At 34.5% G+C, this 16,150-nt stretch overlaps 1 long non-coding RNA gene across 1 annotated transcript; it reads right to left on the bottom strand.

Moving 5' to 3' along the window:
* Nucleotides 1–14,504: 14,504 nt before the first annotated feature.
* On the bottom strand, nt 14,505–15,508 carry LOC147548634 (uncharacterized). Its single transcript, XR_015238608.1, has 3 exons — nt 15,430–15,508; nt 14,935–15,046; nt 14,505–14,844 (listed from the first exon to the last, which is right to left on the bottom strand). It is a non-coding gene; the product is annotated as an uncharacterized LOC147548634 (long non-coding RNA).
* Nucleotides 15,509–16,150: the final 642 nt, after the last annotated feature.

The following is a 16,150-nucleotide window of genomic DNA, read 5'->3' as shown; positions in this document are numbered from 1 at the left end:
GACCTGTAGAGGAGCTCCCCCTCCCCCAACGGGTGCATCTTCAAGTACTGCTAGAGGTGGAGGAAGAGGAAGTGGGGGAAAAAGAGGTGGAGGCAGAAGTGGACCGAATAGTGGTGTACGAAGTCAAGGTCAGCAAGAACAGCAACAAGGGCAGCAACAACAGAGAGGTAGAGGCAAAAGTGGATTGAGAAGTGGTGTACAAAATCAGGGTCAGCAAGAACAACAACAAGAACAGCAAGAACAACAACAAAAAGGTGGAAGAAGAAGAGGTGGAGGCAGGACTTCTGTTGAACAACAACAACATAACCAACAACCTCAACAACAGACAAGGCCAAGATTGGTTATTCCACCAATCTCATATGCCCAACCTATATTCCTAGAAAGAGGATGTGGATGGAGAAGAGGTGGGGGGGGGGGGGGGAAGAGGTGGAGGCCTGTGGAGTTGGTTCAACATGAGTAGATACGCAAGTGATGAGTAATGGATTGCTAGTTACTGTTGGTTATTTTGCTTATTCTGTGTTAAACATTGATACATTGAGTGACATTTTGGGATAGTTAGATGTTTATGGATGTTTGTGATGTTTATGAATGTTGGTGACATTTTGGGACATTTTGTGTTAAACATTGTACATTGAGTACAATTTCTGAAATTTTTACTGTAATTGACAAACCGAGAGACTTTTCATTCATTAATTATACTGAAATTTTACATAATCAATGATATAATATTACATGGAATTCTTCTTAACAAAATCCCTACAAAACTGATCATAAAGTATTTGGATCGACACCATTCGTGGTTCTGCTTTAGATTTTTCTACACTTTCAACCTAGTCAGACAACCAATCGAATTTGTTGCAACGTACACAAGAGATAAACTTCCTCTGATAATTTTGGGTTGTCAACGATGTTCGGATCTTCCTCTTGCCTGTGCATTGTGGCAATGGACATGGAGTGTCAAACCATGGGCATTCTTTCGCCCGGTGATCCACAAAACCGCAGTGAAAACAAAATTTGTCCACCACCGACTTATAGCTGCTCGATCCGTCAAGTGAAACCTTACCTGGCCGAGCGCTTACAGAAAAATCTTCATCCTCAACCTCACTCTTCGCTTCATCTAGCCACTGGAATTCAAGGCATGTGTAAAACTGACAAGCAAGGTATTTTCGCACTTTACCTTCTTTGTTCTTGAAGGCAGACACAAATCGAATACCAGTGCAGTTTGAGGTTCGGCAGAGACTGTAGATCCATGGACACTCTAAACCAGAGTGTGATTTTTCATCACAGATTTGACAAATCTAGAGAGAGAAACCATAGATTAGAGACGCAAATGGGAGAAGGAAAGGGAAAGAGAAAACTCGGACTTCAACTTACCATCATATTTTCTGATGCATCGCCTCCACCCCTTAATCCAGACGAAGCTTTCCGCATGTCGATGACAATATCAGATCTGGGTTTAGGGTAAAATGGCGATGAACGGCTGAGTTGAGGGAGAGTTGAGAAGTGAAGAACAACTTCTGAATGGGTTTGATATTTCTTGAAAATGAAGGTGGAATCGTAATTAATGGAAAATGGGTAGTGATTTGACAACATCGGGAAGGAGGAAAGACATGGAAACGCGTGCGTTCCTGCGGTAACCCACGTAAGGGTAGATTAGGAATAAAATGTTCGGACTAAACGGCATTTACACGGCGTCAGGAAATAAGGGGCCATATTTGAATTTACGAAAAACAGGGAGCCATAAAAGAAGCAGGTCACAAAGTAGGGGGCCAAATAGGAATTAACTCGTGTATTTTTTTAAAGTAAGTATTGTCATTACCTCTCCCACCTAGAAACTTATTTCGTACATTATGTAGTTGGCAAGTAAAAAGTTCTAGCACACTTTTAAATATGATTTGAAATTTGTATGCTATTGTCAAATTCTAAATTATTTCATATAATTCTTTGTGTTTGTCCATTTCTAATTTACATCAATCACCAATAATTCATTGAGAATTTAGACACGCACAAGTATTGATAGATAATAGTGCCAAACAACCACCACAAGTGCATGAAACTAACGTAAGAAAAAAAATGTTTTGTTCTCTTTAATTCCAGTCTCCGCAATTCAAATTTAGTCGAAGTAGGGTTGTTTCTACATTTTCTAGCTTTTAATATGTGATACGCCTGCTTTAATCTCAACAATTGTAGATTTATTATGTGTGGTCTTTTGTTTGTTCGTATTTTTCCTGCCTAATATCTTCTGCCAAGTTACCTTCATCCTCATAGAGGTAAATAGGTAATAATACATAAATGTTATCCACCTTTGAGGAAGAATTAGAGGCTATTCGGTGTAAAATATGCTCAATTTTACTTGTAAATCAAAGTCCTATCTTTGTTCTACAATATTTAATCAATCTTTCTCTTGTTTCAACTTTCAAGACAATAAGACAACACTCTTCCTCAACTCGCTTTTTGTTTTCTCAAAACTATACTCCCTGGTGGTAAAGACTTTTTTCAAGCCATCTCTCCAAGAAAAGCGAATCATTTACTCAATTTAGTTCACATATTATTGCCTACCCTCAATTCCCATTAGCAAAACAAAAGAAATATGGAGATGTATAAATTCATCTAAGAAGCTTATAATGTCGGAGTCAAGATCAAGACGGCGAAGAATATCAAAAGCTTTATTAAACATAAATTTTATTAAATGAACACTAAAAGTCCCACACTTCGTCGTTCTCTGCTAGGAAACCTCATGGGGCTGTAGCAATGTAATAGGATATCAACAATTACATCTTATGTTTACTTCATGGGTAGTTCTATTCTGTCTCTGAAAGATCTGGAGTACTTCGATGAAAAAAAATATGAGTTTAGAGAATGACGAAATCTTACTCGAATTCTTTAAGAAACTATGTAATGCGATTATCTCTATGGACTTCTTTTATGCTAAAATGCATGAGAAAGATAATAAATAATGCAGAAGAAATATTTGGTTCAAATACTTCTTGTTACGACTCTGCAGCCACTAAGGTTATAAATGGGCCATGTATACATAAGAATTCAAGCATAATTGAAAACCGAGTCACCTGGTTCCTAATTTATTTAGCTCCTAAAAAATTATAATTAAAGTTATTATTACGTAAGAGTGTTGTAAAAAAAAGAAACCTCTTAAATTTGAAGCTTAGATCTTTATAGAATCTGGGGTCCAACCATCAAACCCTATTATATTAAGATATACGAAACTAAATGTGCACAGAGCCACAGACACGGCCAATTGATGTTGTTGTAGGTATATCTACTGAACATCTTTCAGATGCTCTTGACGATGGATTATTTATTATTGGCGTGTAAAATCACTCATAGAAAGGAGTCAAGAAATTAAAATTAGTTTTTCTCTAATGGGTTTAATTTAATTCCTAATACTATTGGTGCGTAAACTCACTCATACAAAAGATAGCCAAAGCCGTTCAACAATGTAGACAACAATCTTTCAATAGAATTTGTTTTGATTCCAATAACAAAATCAACTATACCATTTTCTATACAATTTTCAATAGCAAATTGATAGGAGGAATACCGATTTACTGCAAGATGCAAAACTCCAGATGCAATAGCCGGAATCAATATCATGAACATCCAAAAAGCCAAAATTCAAGAATTAAAGGACAAGGGAAAATCCATAATGTTCAGAACTTTTATCAGATCTTCAAAGTTCTTAAGACCTTTGAAGCTTGGCGTTATTGGTTTCGACCTTTTTTAAGAGCTTCGAAGTTCTCTGTTATTGGCTCAGACCTTTATTTAAGAATTTTAACGTTTTGTGTTATTGGTTCAGATCTTTTTTTAAGAACTTTAAAAGAACGCGTTATTCATTTTTTATGAAAAATGAAGAACTTTTAATCAAAGATCTGGCCCATGGACTTTTCAAGACAAATTTACTCATAAAGTAATCAAATTCAAAGATCCACCTAAACAGGTGGATCCTTGAAATTCCTACTTTGGGTGTACATAAAAATAATCGATTTTTTTTCCTTTTAATTCTTTTTACACGAGTCGAATAAGTGTGTGTTTAGTATTTATTTTGGGAGTCTACCTTTTTATTTTCTTCTTAAATTCTAAAATGATACTTTATACATAGAAATTAAATATTATTTATTGGAAAATTATACGCCAGAACATCCCAAGCTTTCATTCTAAAATAATACTTTAAAGTTTAGCCCTTAAAATAATATAACGTTCGTTGTAATCTCAAACATTAGTTTGGACGGCTTAGATTTGAAATAATATAAGTTTGATTTTAACAAAAAATTTTGGATTTTCAAAGTTCCAATAAAACGTTCCGAACTCAATGATCAACGACTTTAGTGTCCCGGACCTTTAAAAGTTTCAAACTTTAAAGTTTCTGAACCTTTAAAGTTTTGAACATTTATGTGCCAGGACACTTAAAAGTTATTAGATCTTTGGAGGTCCGGAACAAAAATATCTAGTAAAAATATCTTAACGAATAACAGGCCCTAAATCTTATTTATTTTGGGACATCAATCTAAATCAGGGAAGATCGAAGTAATGACATAACATAGTTGAAGAACAAACTGAATGAATACAAAAAATCACTGCTTTAGATAGATCATAACTAAGTGGCTAGAGAGATAAAGAAGCATACTTTGGTGCGAAAGATATCCAGAAGCTCACTTTCTGCCTTCAAATCATTAAGGGCTGCTTGTGACTGTTGAAATCTGGAAAAATAAAGGGAAATTTTTAAAGGGATTTGATAACTTTGCTCGTCATCCATTTCAATTCCTCTTAACCCACAACCAACATTTCTTTGTCAACTATCTACGTCTTTGATTGATAATGAAGAAAGAAATTGAGAGAGAGAGAGAGAGAGAAGAGTTAGCACCTTAAAGAGAGAATGAAACTGAAGATAGATGATGAAGAGATGTGGTATTCGATTACCCTAAACGGTTACAGAGTTAGAGAGAGGAAATGAAAATATGATATGCCGCTACAACATGCAACGAGTTTAAGAGAATGAAACGGAGAAATCAGTTTGGATGGCCATTGAAACTTAATTTGCCACAAGCTGTTACAGAACTGGAAGAGGGGGAAAAGAGAAAGATATTTAGACTTTAATTTGTCGTGAGCGGTGATCGAATTGGAAAAGGGATAAAGAAATTTGGACGGTCGGATTGAAGTATACAGGCATTAATTTGAGGTTTTAATGAGAAATAAATGGATATCTGGGTAATGGATATAGATTTAGAGAGGTTGAACAAATTTTTTACTTTTTTAGGTAGGTAATAGATCTAAAAGCCGAGATTTAGAGAGAAAGTGCAACGACCGGCTGGATTTGTCATTCAGTTTGTCCTAGTCAGCACAAAACATCAGGTTTTGTATAATAGACTAGGTATAGCCCGTCCGTGCCTTCGGCATGACGCCAAATCGCATTCATATTAAAATAAAATAAATTTGTCTTCTCGAAATTTAGAAGAACAATTACATTAACAAATTTATTTTGATAGGATGCAATTAAAGAAAATCTCTTTAAAAGAAACACACCTGAAATATGAACCAAATCTAAAACAAAAGCAAGGGGCTATTAAATGTCAGTAACGCCCACATATATGAGAAGTAGTAAATTTGGAGATGTTCTCCAACTTAGTTCATCAATTCTCACCATGGAAGCTGATATATATGGTCTGTAGAGGAGAGTAAGAGAGAAGATGAAGACGGTGGGGAAAATGTTAAAGATGATAACCGAAGATTTGAAGACATTTGGTTTTTCGCGTGCAAGCAAAAGTACACAATTGTGTAGGGTATTTGATCTGTTCGGGTACCCTGTCAGGTAGAAATTGGTCGGCAAAACGTTCCAGTCACTCAGTTAAAGGTCTTTGCCTATGTCCTGAACACTAACTACAGGCCTGACATGCTGGGTGCACTTGTGTCTTGTAGCGGGTATCGGCTGTCCCTTAGGGGATGGGACCATCTTAATCGCAGCTATCTGATCTTCTTTGCCAACCTTTACCGATCAAATTCTAGTGCATTCTAAGAAGCAAGAGTTGTTAACGTTATATCTGTAAAAGAAAATAGGGAGATTTTAAAAGGCCTCCCCGTTTTTGTTAAAAGGCCTCCCCATGGTTTCGTTGACTTAGTAAAAAACCTTTGACTTAGCTTGGTTAAAGGGCCCCCCTCTTTGAATGGGTGAAAAAAACCCCCTTTAAAGGTGTATTTCACCCACATTTTCTCTCCTCCTCATTTTCTCTCTCTGCCACATCATTTGACCACGCCACATCATCATCTTCTCCGGCAGGGTCGCCGGCCGGCCAAATTTCCGGCCGGCGACCTTCAAATTTTTTTTTTATTCTCTCTCTCTCTAAAAACAATATTTTTTTTTAAACTCTCTCTCTCTCTACAGATCTAGAGAGAAAGAGAGAGAGCAGATCTATGTCTGTTCACAGACCTCAAATGGGTCTGCAAACAGATCCATTGAAGGTCTGTTCGCAGACCTTCAATGGATCTGCTCTCTCTCTCTAGATCTGTAGAGAGAGAGAGAGTTTAAAAAAAAAATTTGTTTTTAGAGAGAGAGAGAGAATAAAAAAAAATATATTTTGAAGGTCGCCGGCTGGAAATTTGGCTGGCCGGCGACCCTGCCGGAGAAGATGATGATGTGGCGTGGTCAACATCACCGGTCTTGGGTTAAGTTTGATCTAACGGCGTTAACTTTGCCGTTAGGTCAAATATTGATGAAGGAGGTGCTCTTTTGTAGAGGGGACCCTATAACCAAATGGGTTATAATGAGGGGCGTTTTTAGCAGGGAGGCCTTTTAACAAAAACGGGGGGGCCTTTTAAAATTTCCCAAGAAAATAACATAGTTGATCAAAGAAACTGTTAAATGAAATCCAAGCAGAATATCAAACAAAAGGAAATTCCTTACATTATTAGGCCTCAAACACCAAAACATAACAACTATATGTTAGCTTAAGAGACAAAAAAATAGAGAAGAGAATGTAACCCCTCCGTTTAATGAGGAAATGATACGAGAAAGAAACTCAGGATATATCAAGTTAAAGAGGTTAACTTTTTTTACTGTTCTTGGAGGAACAAATAAAGACTCATCTCAAAGCATAATAAGAATAATACAGTCAACGTTCATTGAAGAAGATTAAAACGAAAAACACAATTTAAATGTCGCATTTTGATGATATACACATTCAAACAAAAAACACTTAACAAATATATAAGAAGATTTTATCTCTCTTTCTTTTTTCCATTAGCTAATGAAAGCTTCTAAGTAAAAAACTAAGCTCATTCATATCATCAACAAGAACAAAACCATTCAGAAAAAATATGTTAGAATAACATATAAGGAAAAGATAAACTACGAAATTAAGCACAGATACTCCCAAACACTTCCTTTCTCGACTAATTTATATAAGAACAATATACCATACGATATTTTTGTATCACACACAATACCTACCTGCGTCTTCTAACCATTTCAAATGTCCTTAATCAATTGTGGGTTGAAAGAGAGAGAAAGAAGTTACATGTGGGCTACAAATAACATGTTGAAGTAAATGAAATGAATGTGGAAGCTTATGGAAACAATGGGTAAAAGAGAATAGATCTTTCAAATAAATGTACTGGTGTCAGACTTTGGTATAAGAAATCCAAACATATTTGATTAGGTATGCATAAGGAGATAAGTTAGAAAGTGGATTGGAGTTTTTTTTTTTTGAAATAAGTGGATTGGAGGTTGATCAGACAAAACCCTTCTTGATGATAAAAGTTGAACTTGATGATGAAGTGAACATACTTGTATAACAAATAAGAGGCATATTGAGAAAGGCTTCTGACACAATGAATGAGTGGAAGCTATAAGCAATAAGTGTACCTACGCACCTACGCTACGCTGAGTAAATTGTATATTGCAGAGACTAAAAGACGTTAACTACATGAAAGTTGAAACCCCCAATTTGGTTATGGCTCGAAGAATTTAAATATGTGAAATACCATATGGAATTCCAGTGTAGAAGTCCCGAACATGGAGGATTCTTGTAGATCGCTCAAGGAGGCAATAGTGTTGACAATATCCATCACCACTTGTTGAATTTTTCTGCAGCAACCGAAAGTTCTTTTTACTTATTTCATTGATTTCTTTTGCTATTATACTGAAAACCTGACTTGCTTTATCTGCTTGAATTTTTAACTTCGATCCTTCAAAATCACGTTTTCTGTTCCGGAATACAACTAAGTAGTCTGAAAACTAAACTCAAAGAGACCGCATCTATATTCATGACCCGTCGACAAATAAAAAAAGAACCTGTTTCTAATTCAAGCTCAATCCAAGAAATATGTATCTAAAGTATGGGAAAGGAGACCACATGAAAAGAAAATATATATCAGTTTAGAAAAGAAACTAACACCACTAAGTGACTAACTCAATGTAAAATGCTCCACTTGCTCTACCGAAACTTTGTAAATGAAGGGCGATAGAGATTACCAATCAATGTTAACAACCTTTCTTTCATTCCGGGGCAACTGAGTATTACAGAGGAACGGGAAAAGCAACTTGGAAGAAAAATTATCCCCATTAATGGACTGTAATTTTCCGCTATAATATTATTTGTAACTTCATTGTTTTCAAAGAGGAGTTAGAAGATTAGATATAAAATTGATTTTATAGTTGTTTGAAAGAGGGATATAAATTGATTTTAGCCGTTTGGCCACATAATTTTTGTTTTGTAACTTCTTCAATAACCAAGATTTTGTAACTGACATCTTCATGGTCAATTTAGGATTTCTAATATTGCAGAGAGAGAGAGACGGAGTATGTGATAAAAACTGTAACTGATGGATTGAGGAAATTGCAAGAGTTTAGTGAACCCCTTGTTTGTGTGTGGATTAGAAGGATTGTTAAGAGGGGATGGTATAATTAAGAGGGATGGTATAATTAAGAGGGATGGTATAATTAAGAGGGAAGGTTTAATTATGATCTAGTGGCCACGATTAGATCTGACAACTGACAAACGGTCATGATTTAGTGTGCCCCAATTGATGATTTTTTTAACGTTAATCATGGTTGTAATCATCCAAAAGCGGATGTTAGTGTTTGATGTGGGATGGATGGCCGGATATTAGAAGCTAAAATTTTATCTTTAATAGGGTCTTAATTATTTTTAGAAAGATAAATAACGTAAAAATTTCAATCCAAAGGCCAGGCTTTGAGTTGCATGAAACAAACGGTCATGATAGTTTAATGAGTGGGTGAACTAATTTTCATTTTCTTAGGTAGGTAATAGATCTAGTGGCCTAGATTTAACAAGAAAGCCAACGGACGACCGGATTTGTCTTTCGGCTTGTCCCAGTCAGCACAAAACATTGTGTTTTGTTATATAGATTAAGTATACGACATTTTTGTCCGAAAGGTTTAGAATGCGAAAAAAATGTCCGCATAAAAGAAATATTATTATGTGTTTGTGTGAAAGAATCATGAATCTTGTGAATCACATACTCATATGGACTCTTCAATCTACTCCATGAATCGTTAGAATTTTGTTTGGTCCACTTGGCAACCAAAGAAACCCTAGGGTTCAGGATTATTTGTAGTTTTTTGTTTGAAAAAAAACATTTTTTAACTGATTTTTGGATTTTTAAAGCAATAATTTTTTGAAAAATACGCAGATTTTAAGCATCTTATTATCTCATTTTTGAAAAATTATTTTAATAAGGTATTTTATTTATATTTCAACAAAAAAAAAAGTATTTTATTTATAAAAATGACTATATCTTAAATTTTGGGAAGGGCTTCTTGACAATATCTCTTATTAAAGAATGGTGTTTGTCCCAGTCATCGTTTTCCCTTCTGTTTTATATAATAGATTTTATATATTTTGTTTGAAAAAGTTGCAACTGTTCTAAATTTGTCGGTCTATTTGCTTCAATGTGTATCGATATTTGCATGCAACTTAATGGAATTAAAAGAAGGGGAAGAGATATAGGTAATGAGCAATACTAAAATAAAAGAGATAAACTTAAACCAAACTTTATTAGATGAAATCTTTCCAAACCTTTTACATCTCTTACCAACTCATACAAACAATACACCAAGTACATCTATTTATAGGGTGGGAGAAGTAATAGGAAGTTGACACATAACCCATGTTTTGTCACTTGCATGGTGTGTTGTCACCACCAAGATGACACTTTGCATATGGAGTTGTAGAATGGTGACACATAACCTCATGTGTTGTCACTTGCATGATGTGGTGTCACTTAACCACAAACACTTGTCATATGGAGCTACCATAAGGTGACACTAGATCAAGGTAGTATTGTAGAAATGGTGGGTTGCTATAAATATAAGTTGGATAAGAAAAAGTATATTAAAGGAACCCAAATCCCTTGCATCACCAATGATTTTATGGGCAGCCACAACCCTTATAACAACAACTTGTTTTAAACAAGAAATATCAGTTTCTTCAAAAAGCCACAATTTCACAGCTTCTGTATAATAGCTCTAAAAATCTCTTTCAACAAAAAAACTTTCTAAAAAACATTTGCCTTTTTTTGCTATAGACTAAGTTGACTAACTATACCATCGCAAACAGTAACCCTAAATGTTAATTAGCTATTCGAGTGGTCAAGAAATGTGAGATGCTCCACATTTTTGAAGTTTTGATGCACCAAAAACGAAATATATTCCTTACACTTAGTGTGTGTCATCAAAATCTTTCTCATTATCTTTTTTTTTTTGTTGAAATATCTTCCTCGTTATCTTACCTCATTCGAATAATAAAAAGAATTGATTCTGCTTAAACAAGGAAAAAATTTTAACAACATTTTATTCCAAACTTTCACCATTAATTAAACACCTTCAAATTATTTATTTAGTAGACACAACCTAACATCTTTAGAGAGATAGAAAGAGAATGATTGAGGAAATCAAATTTTCTTGAAGGAAGTTAACCCTATGGATTGTCTCCTGTCATTCACCCAAACTTGAGCTTCATATTTGTTTGAAGATTTTGATTCATCTATGGCTATCAAAATTAGCTTAAAATTTGTAACATGGTCAACAACTTGGGTTTCGCCACTAACTACTTGATCGAACTCCAACTTTTCTCGTGCGCTTCTGTTGTATTTTTTTATGGCGTATTCGCCGGTTCTTTGGATGTTTGGGTCGTTTACATCTTTGATCGGCTGCCAACCGTTTACAGATCTCAGTTTGCGAGCTGAGACTTCAATTAAAACGTTCTGTAAGGAAATGAGAATGACAAAAAGAAGAAAAAAGTGATTAGACCTCATGGTTTGCCTTTGATGACAGAAATGTCAGAAACAATGCTTGTGCTTGTGGGGATGGATGTGAGTAAAACTCTAGGAGTTCATCCAATATATAGATAAGTGCACACTGGTAAATTTGTAAAAAGATTTAGAATTAAAACCCCAGTATAAAATTATAAACAAACAAAATAATTTGGGGAAACATAATATTTTTACATATATGTCTATTAATTATTACATTATTTTAGGAAATACAAGAATATATACTATACAACCTCCACAATAGACATGTATGTAAACAGAAAGATTTTATGCTGCCACTCGGGCCAAGCAACATTCTCCCATAATAAAACAGAAGGATTTTATGTTGATTGGGACAAATATTTTTTTAATAAAAGATATTATCTAAAGATTCTTCATAATATATAATAAAAGATATCATGGTTCAACATTTCATACTTATTTTTCCTCATATATTTAGGCCGCGGCTTTGGGGAATAAAGAAAAATCTCCGGGGCATAAAAACTTAGTCAATAAACATTGATGTATGGGATATATTTGTTTTTAGGCCAAAAATAGACTTGATCAAACATTGCCCCCTAATACTCATCTTCTCTGTCCATCTATCTCTTTACTCTCTCTCTCTCTCTCTCTCTCTCTCTCTCTCTCTCTCTCTCTCTCTCTTCTCTCTTCTCTCTCTCACGCAGTAGAAACTCCCAAATTTCCAAAATCCTAGTTTCTCTTGCGCTCAAAGTTCGTTCATTGTTTGAGCATACTGTTGCCCTAACAAGGAACTTCGAATAAACTACAACTACAAAACCCTAAAAAGCAAGCGTACATAAACCCTAGATGTAGTCCACAAGATCATTCTATTTGTTTATGTTCCTTTAACTGATTGAGTTGTAGACTGGTTTTCTTATGATTAAGAAATCATATCACTGACTATGATGTCTGAAACAAGTTGGTGTTATTTATGAATCATGATCAATAGACCTTAAAAATTTGGCCTTTCTTGATTTACATTTTGTTGAATTTAAAGGGGGTTTGAGTAAGAAATTTGGTTAGTGCAGATAGATGCCAACTTTATGATATTGTCCTTGTTGATATTTCAATTTTTGTTTTTGTATCAGACTAAGTAGTGAGATATGTAGCTATCTATAACAAAAAACTTCAAAATCATAAATAATGAGAGAGAGAGAGAGAGGATAAGAGTGAGTGAATGAGAGAGGAGGAGAGATGATAGAGAAGAGGTGACAATGGTGGTCGTAATGGTGTTGGTGGGAAGTTGTGGTGGTGATAGAGAAGATGAAGATTAAGGGGCAACGTTTGATCAAGTTAAATTTTGGATTAAAAAAAATATTCTCCCGAGAATATCCAAAAAAAACATGAATTTCCTAGAGAATTTATTCCCTAGATATTATTTTTTATGCCCCAAAACCGCGACCTACATTTACTATAAATACACTTGAAAAAAGTTGACCCGTCCTATTCTGAAAAGTTCTAAATCACGGAATGGTTCTAATTATGGTTGAAGAATTTTAGGGATGCAACTGTATTTTCTCCCAAAAGTGTATGATTTTGGGAGATCTATGAAGAAATTTGGTCAAATTTAACTGATACAACTGTGCCCTAGGCCACGAGATATACGCTAGTTTAGTATAAGTAACAAATAATTTACTGTATTAATTAGCTGCTAGGTAGCTTCCACAAAACAAACTACTAAGAACATCTCCAATTGGAAAATGTTACATTTAGAAGTTTTGTTAAAATTTCATCTCCATTAGATCCAATAGGAGAAATTATGTGATGTGAACTTCCACGATGTTACAAAATTAGATATCCTTAAGAATATACTCTATATTTTAAGAATGTCCTTGTAAAACGAAAAACTACTTTAGTTTTCTTATGGGCCAAAGTCTAAGTTGAGAATTTGTCTAATTTTTTGAAATTACATACTAATAATTTACTGATTTTGCATAAACCTAACATCTGGAATCAACACTTTATCTCAGAAACTTTGAGTGCCACATAAGATTGTTAGTCTTTTTTCTTTTGAAAACCCCTTCCAATGCAACACTCAATTTGAATCTCTAACAGTATGTCGAGGTAATTAAAAACTCTCCAATCCAACACCTTATTTTAGAGTGTCTTCTTGAGATATCTCCAATTGTTCAACTCATTAGTATTTAATGTTAAACTAGTAGAAATCAAGTTTATATATTTCCAAAACAACTAATTATTTTTTTACAAAAATAAATATAACACATAAGTAAATAAAACAAATTAGAGTTTTACATTGGAGACACAAAAAGTTTGAAGATCTCTTTTTTCGAAACTTAAAAATAAAAATCTTAATTGAAACTTGACACACATGACAAATAGAGATTTTCTTAAGTTTTGCATTGGAGATGCTCTAAGTTTTGATAACACAATTCTAATTCTCTAGATATACATGTTTGTATACAACATTTATATGGCTTAAGTGCTTAACTAAAATTATCGTGTTCTTTTGCGTCTTTTGTATGTGTGACATGATAATGGTTATTTGGAGAGGAAGAAGTCCATGAAATTTTAACTTCGTTGGCCAAAAAAATGGGCCAACTATGGAGAAGTTTCAAAGTACCGATACAATGCGTCAAGTTGGATTGTTGTCGGTAAGTTCTGAGAAGTTGAACCATGAATACAAAAGAAAAAAATGGGTGAGAGGTCCAAAAACAAAGCCCTATTAGTGCAAATAGTCCACTCATCCCCCAAAATAAATCAAAAGTCCAAAAACAAATTATAAACTTACATCTAGTCCAAAAACGGATCCCAACGCACTAAATCTCATCTCTTGGGGAAAAAATTCCTTCTTCCAACTTTACCCTTCTATATATATAATTTTGTACACATTTTTCAGAACTATGGTACATTATTTGTATAGTTTTTAAAATGTATGTTTTAATCGTCTAATGATTTACACTATGTACATTTTTCAGAATGTTTAAGGAATGATAATACAATGTATTTTCTTCAAGCTTCCTTTATATTTTAACAATTACTAGGTATAACCCGTGCCTTCGGCACGGATGCTCTTGTGAATACTTTGAATCGATCATTTGATGATGTTTTTGGATAGATTATTGAAAATCAAAGAAGAAAGTAGCAAAGACTGGTAGACATAAAAATGAGTCGTATCAAATCTCAAATTCATTTTTGGAACGACTTAAAAAAAAGAGTGCACAAAATAAACGAAGAAAAAGGAATTGAAACAATCTTGCATTCGTTGATTGAAGAATTTGATTGCAGACAAAAAAATTATTAGATGGACATTATAGAAATCCAATCAAATTTAAATAATAACAGAACAATGAAACATATTGATGTTCTTCTTCATTGCAATTCCTCGCTCCCACTTTTCCACTGCGCAACTTGCTCTCTCTATATTAAGTGATAATTTTCACTGGAGTAAAGAAACCGTCTATGGTCCAGAGAAGCTAGCCAAAATCACAAATAAGTTGGAACAATTCTTCTTTCGGAGCTTAGGCAGATTGACCGTTCTCACAGTTCAACAAACTAATGAAGTTTGTAAGAAATTGTTCCCTGTAAATGCAAGAAAGGAGCTCTCACCAGTGATATACATTAGGAACAACATAAGAGTAAGAGATTGTAGATGTAATCATAGGAATGCACCTCTCTTCAACAATGTTCTTGACGTTGAAAATCACAAAACTCTAGATAGAATCGTACTCAAATGTGTGCATGCTGAAAATGGCAAGATTGTACTGCTATCAGAAGCCGATCCCTGAACCACCACGCAAATAAAAAGAAAATAACGAGGTATTAACCCTACAGGTGGATCTCAAAAGACTGCTGACACTTGTGATTAGCATTTAAGAAGTCTTAAACATATCATCTAAAATGCAAAAGAAAGTGTTCTTGGAGCTCATAATGCGCCCATATTAAAAAAAAACACTTGTTCTCATATATAGTATGTTAAAGAGAGAAACTTGTACAACTCGCATTAGACAAGCAAAACAATATAGTTCAGATTTCAGTAAAATAGACGCAACATGAGTAAAATATAGATATCATCTCCCAAAGGTAAAGCGTCAAATTAGGTAATGGCTTCTATCACATCGTTACTTCTTAACAATTCCTTACAGGATTCAAAGAAGTGAGTCATACCTGTCTGATTTTCTCAACTCGAGATACAACAATAAAATCAGGGAGCGGAAAAAGTCGTTTCTCAATTCCTCGCTTTCCCTACAAAATAAAAAAGAAGGGTTGATGAAGTCAGACCTATACTCAGGATACAGTAACAGAACTTTATTAGGTTATAACAATGTCACAAAAGAGTCTAAGAATTCTGATGCACTATAATGGCCTGACATATCTGCAATAAATATAATAGGTTCAGTCCAAGTATTTCCATAATCAAATGCACATGAGTTACGTAGAAACTTCATCAGTTTGCATGGTGGCAGGACCAAAACCAATGGGGCATGCAAAGTATGACCACCAACTAATTAAGGCAACTAATGTTCCGTCCTGCATTGTTAGGACACCACAAAGAAGTCACATAAACCCACCCGAGTATCTCTCCTCCTTCTGACTCCTTGATAGTTACAACGCCTGCAAGAACTACATATATGTATAAGAGGGGTGAGACCTTATGGGTTTTATGTTCTCCTACCCTATAGCGTGAACCCTTATTACATGCCCATCGAGCAAAGACTTCACCTTCATTGTACTCAAGAACCAAATGAAGAAGATAAATATTGTCATATAACAGGGGTAACCCCAACATATGCATCAAGTTAGAAACTTTTTCCACTTTTAACAATTAAGTTCAGTTGCTGTCATTGCACATACATTAAGTAAACTAATTACAGCCATGAATGGGCAC

Source organism: Eschscholzia californica, unplaced genomic scaffold, assembly GCF_041429995.1.
Source record: "Eschscholzia californica isolate CP2 unplaced genomic scaffold, dmEscCali1.0.p SCAF_3, whole genome shotgun sequence".
Lineage (NCBI taxonomy): Eukaryota > Viridiplantae > Streptophyta > Magnoliopsida > Ranunculales > Papaveraceae > Eschscholzia > Eschscholzia californica.
Note: the sequence above shows the minus strand (reverse complement) of the source record. Positions and strands in the feature narration are given on the sequence as shown.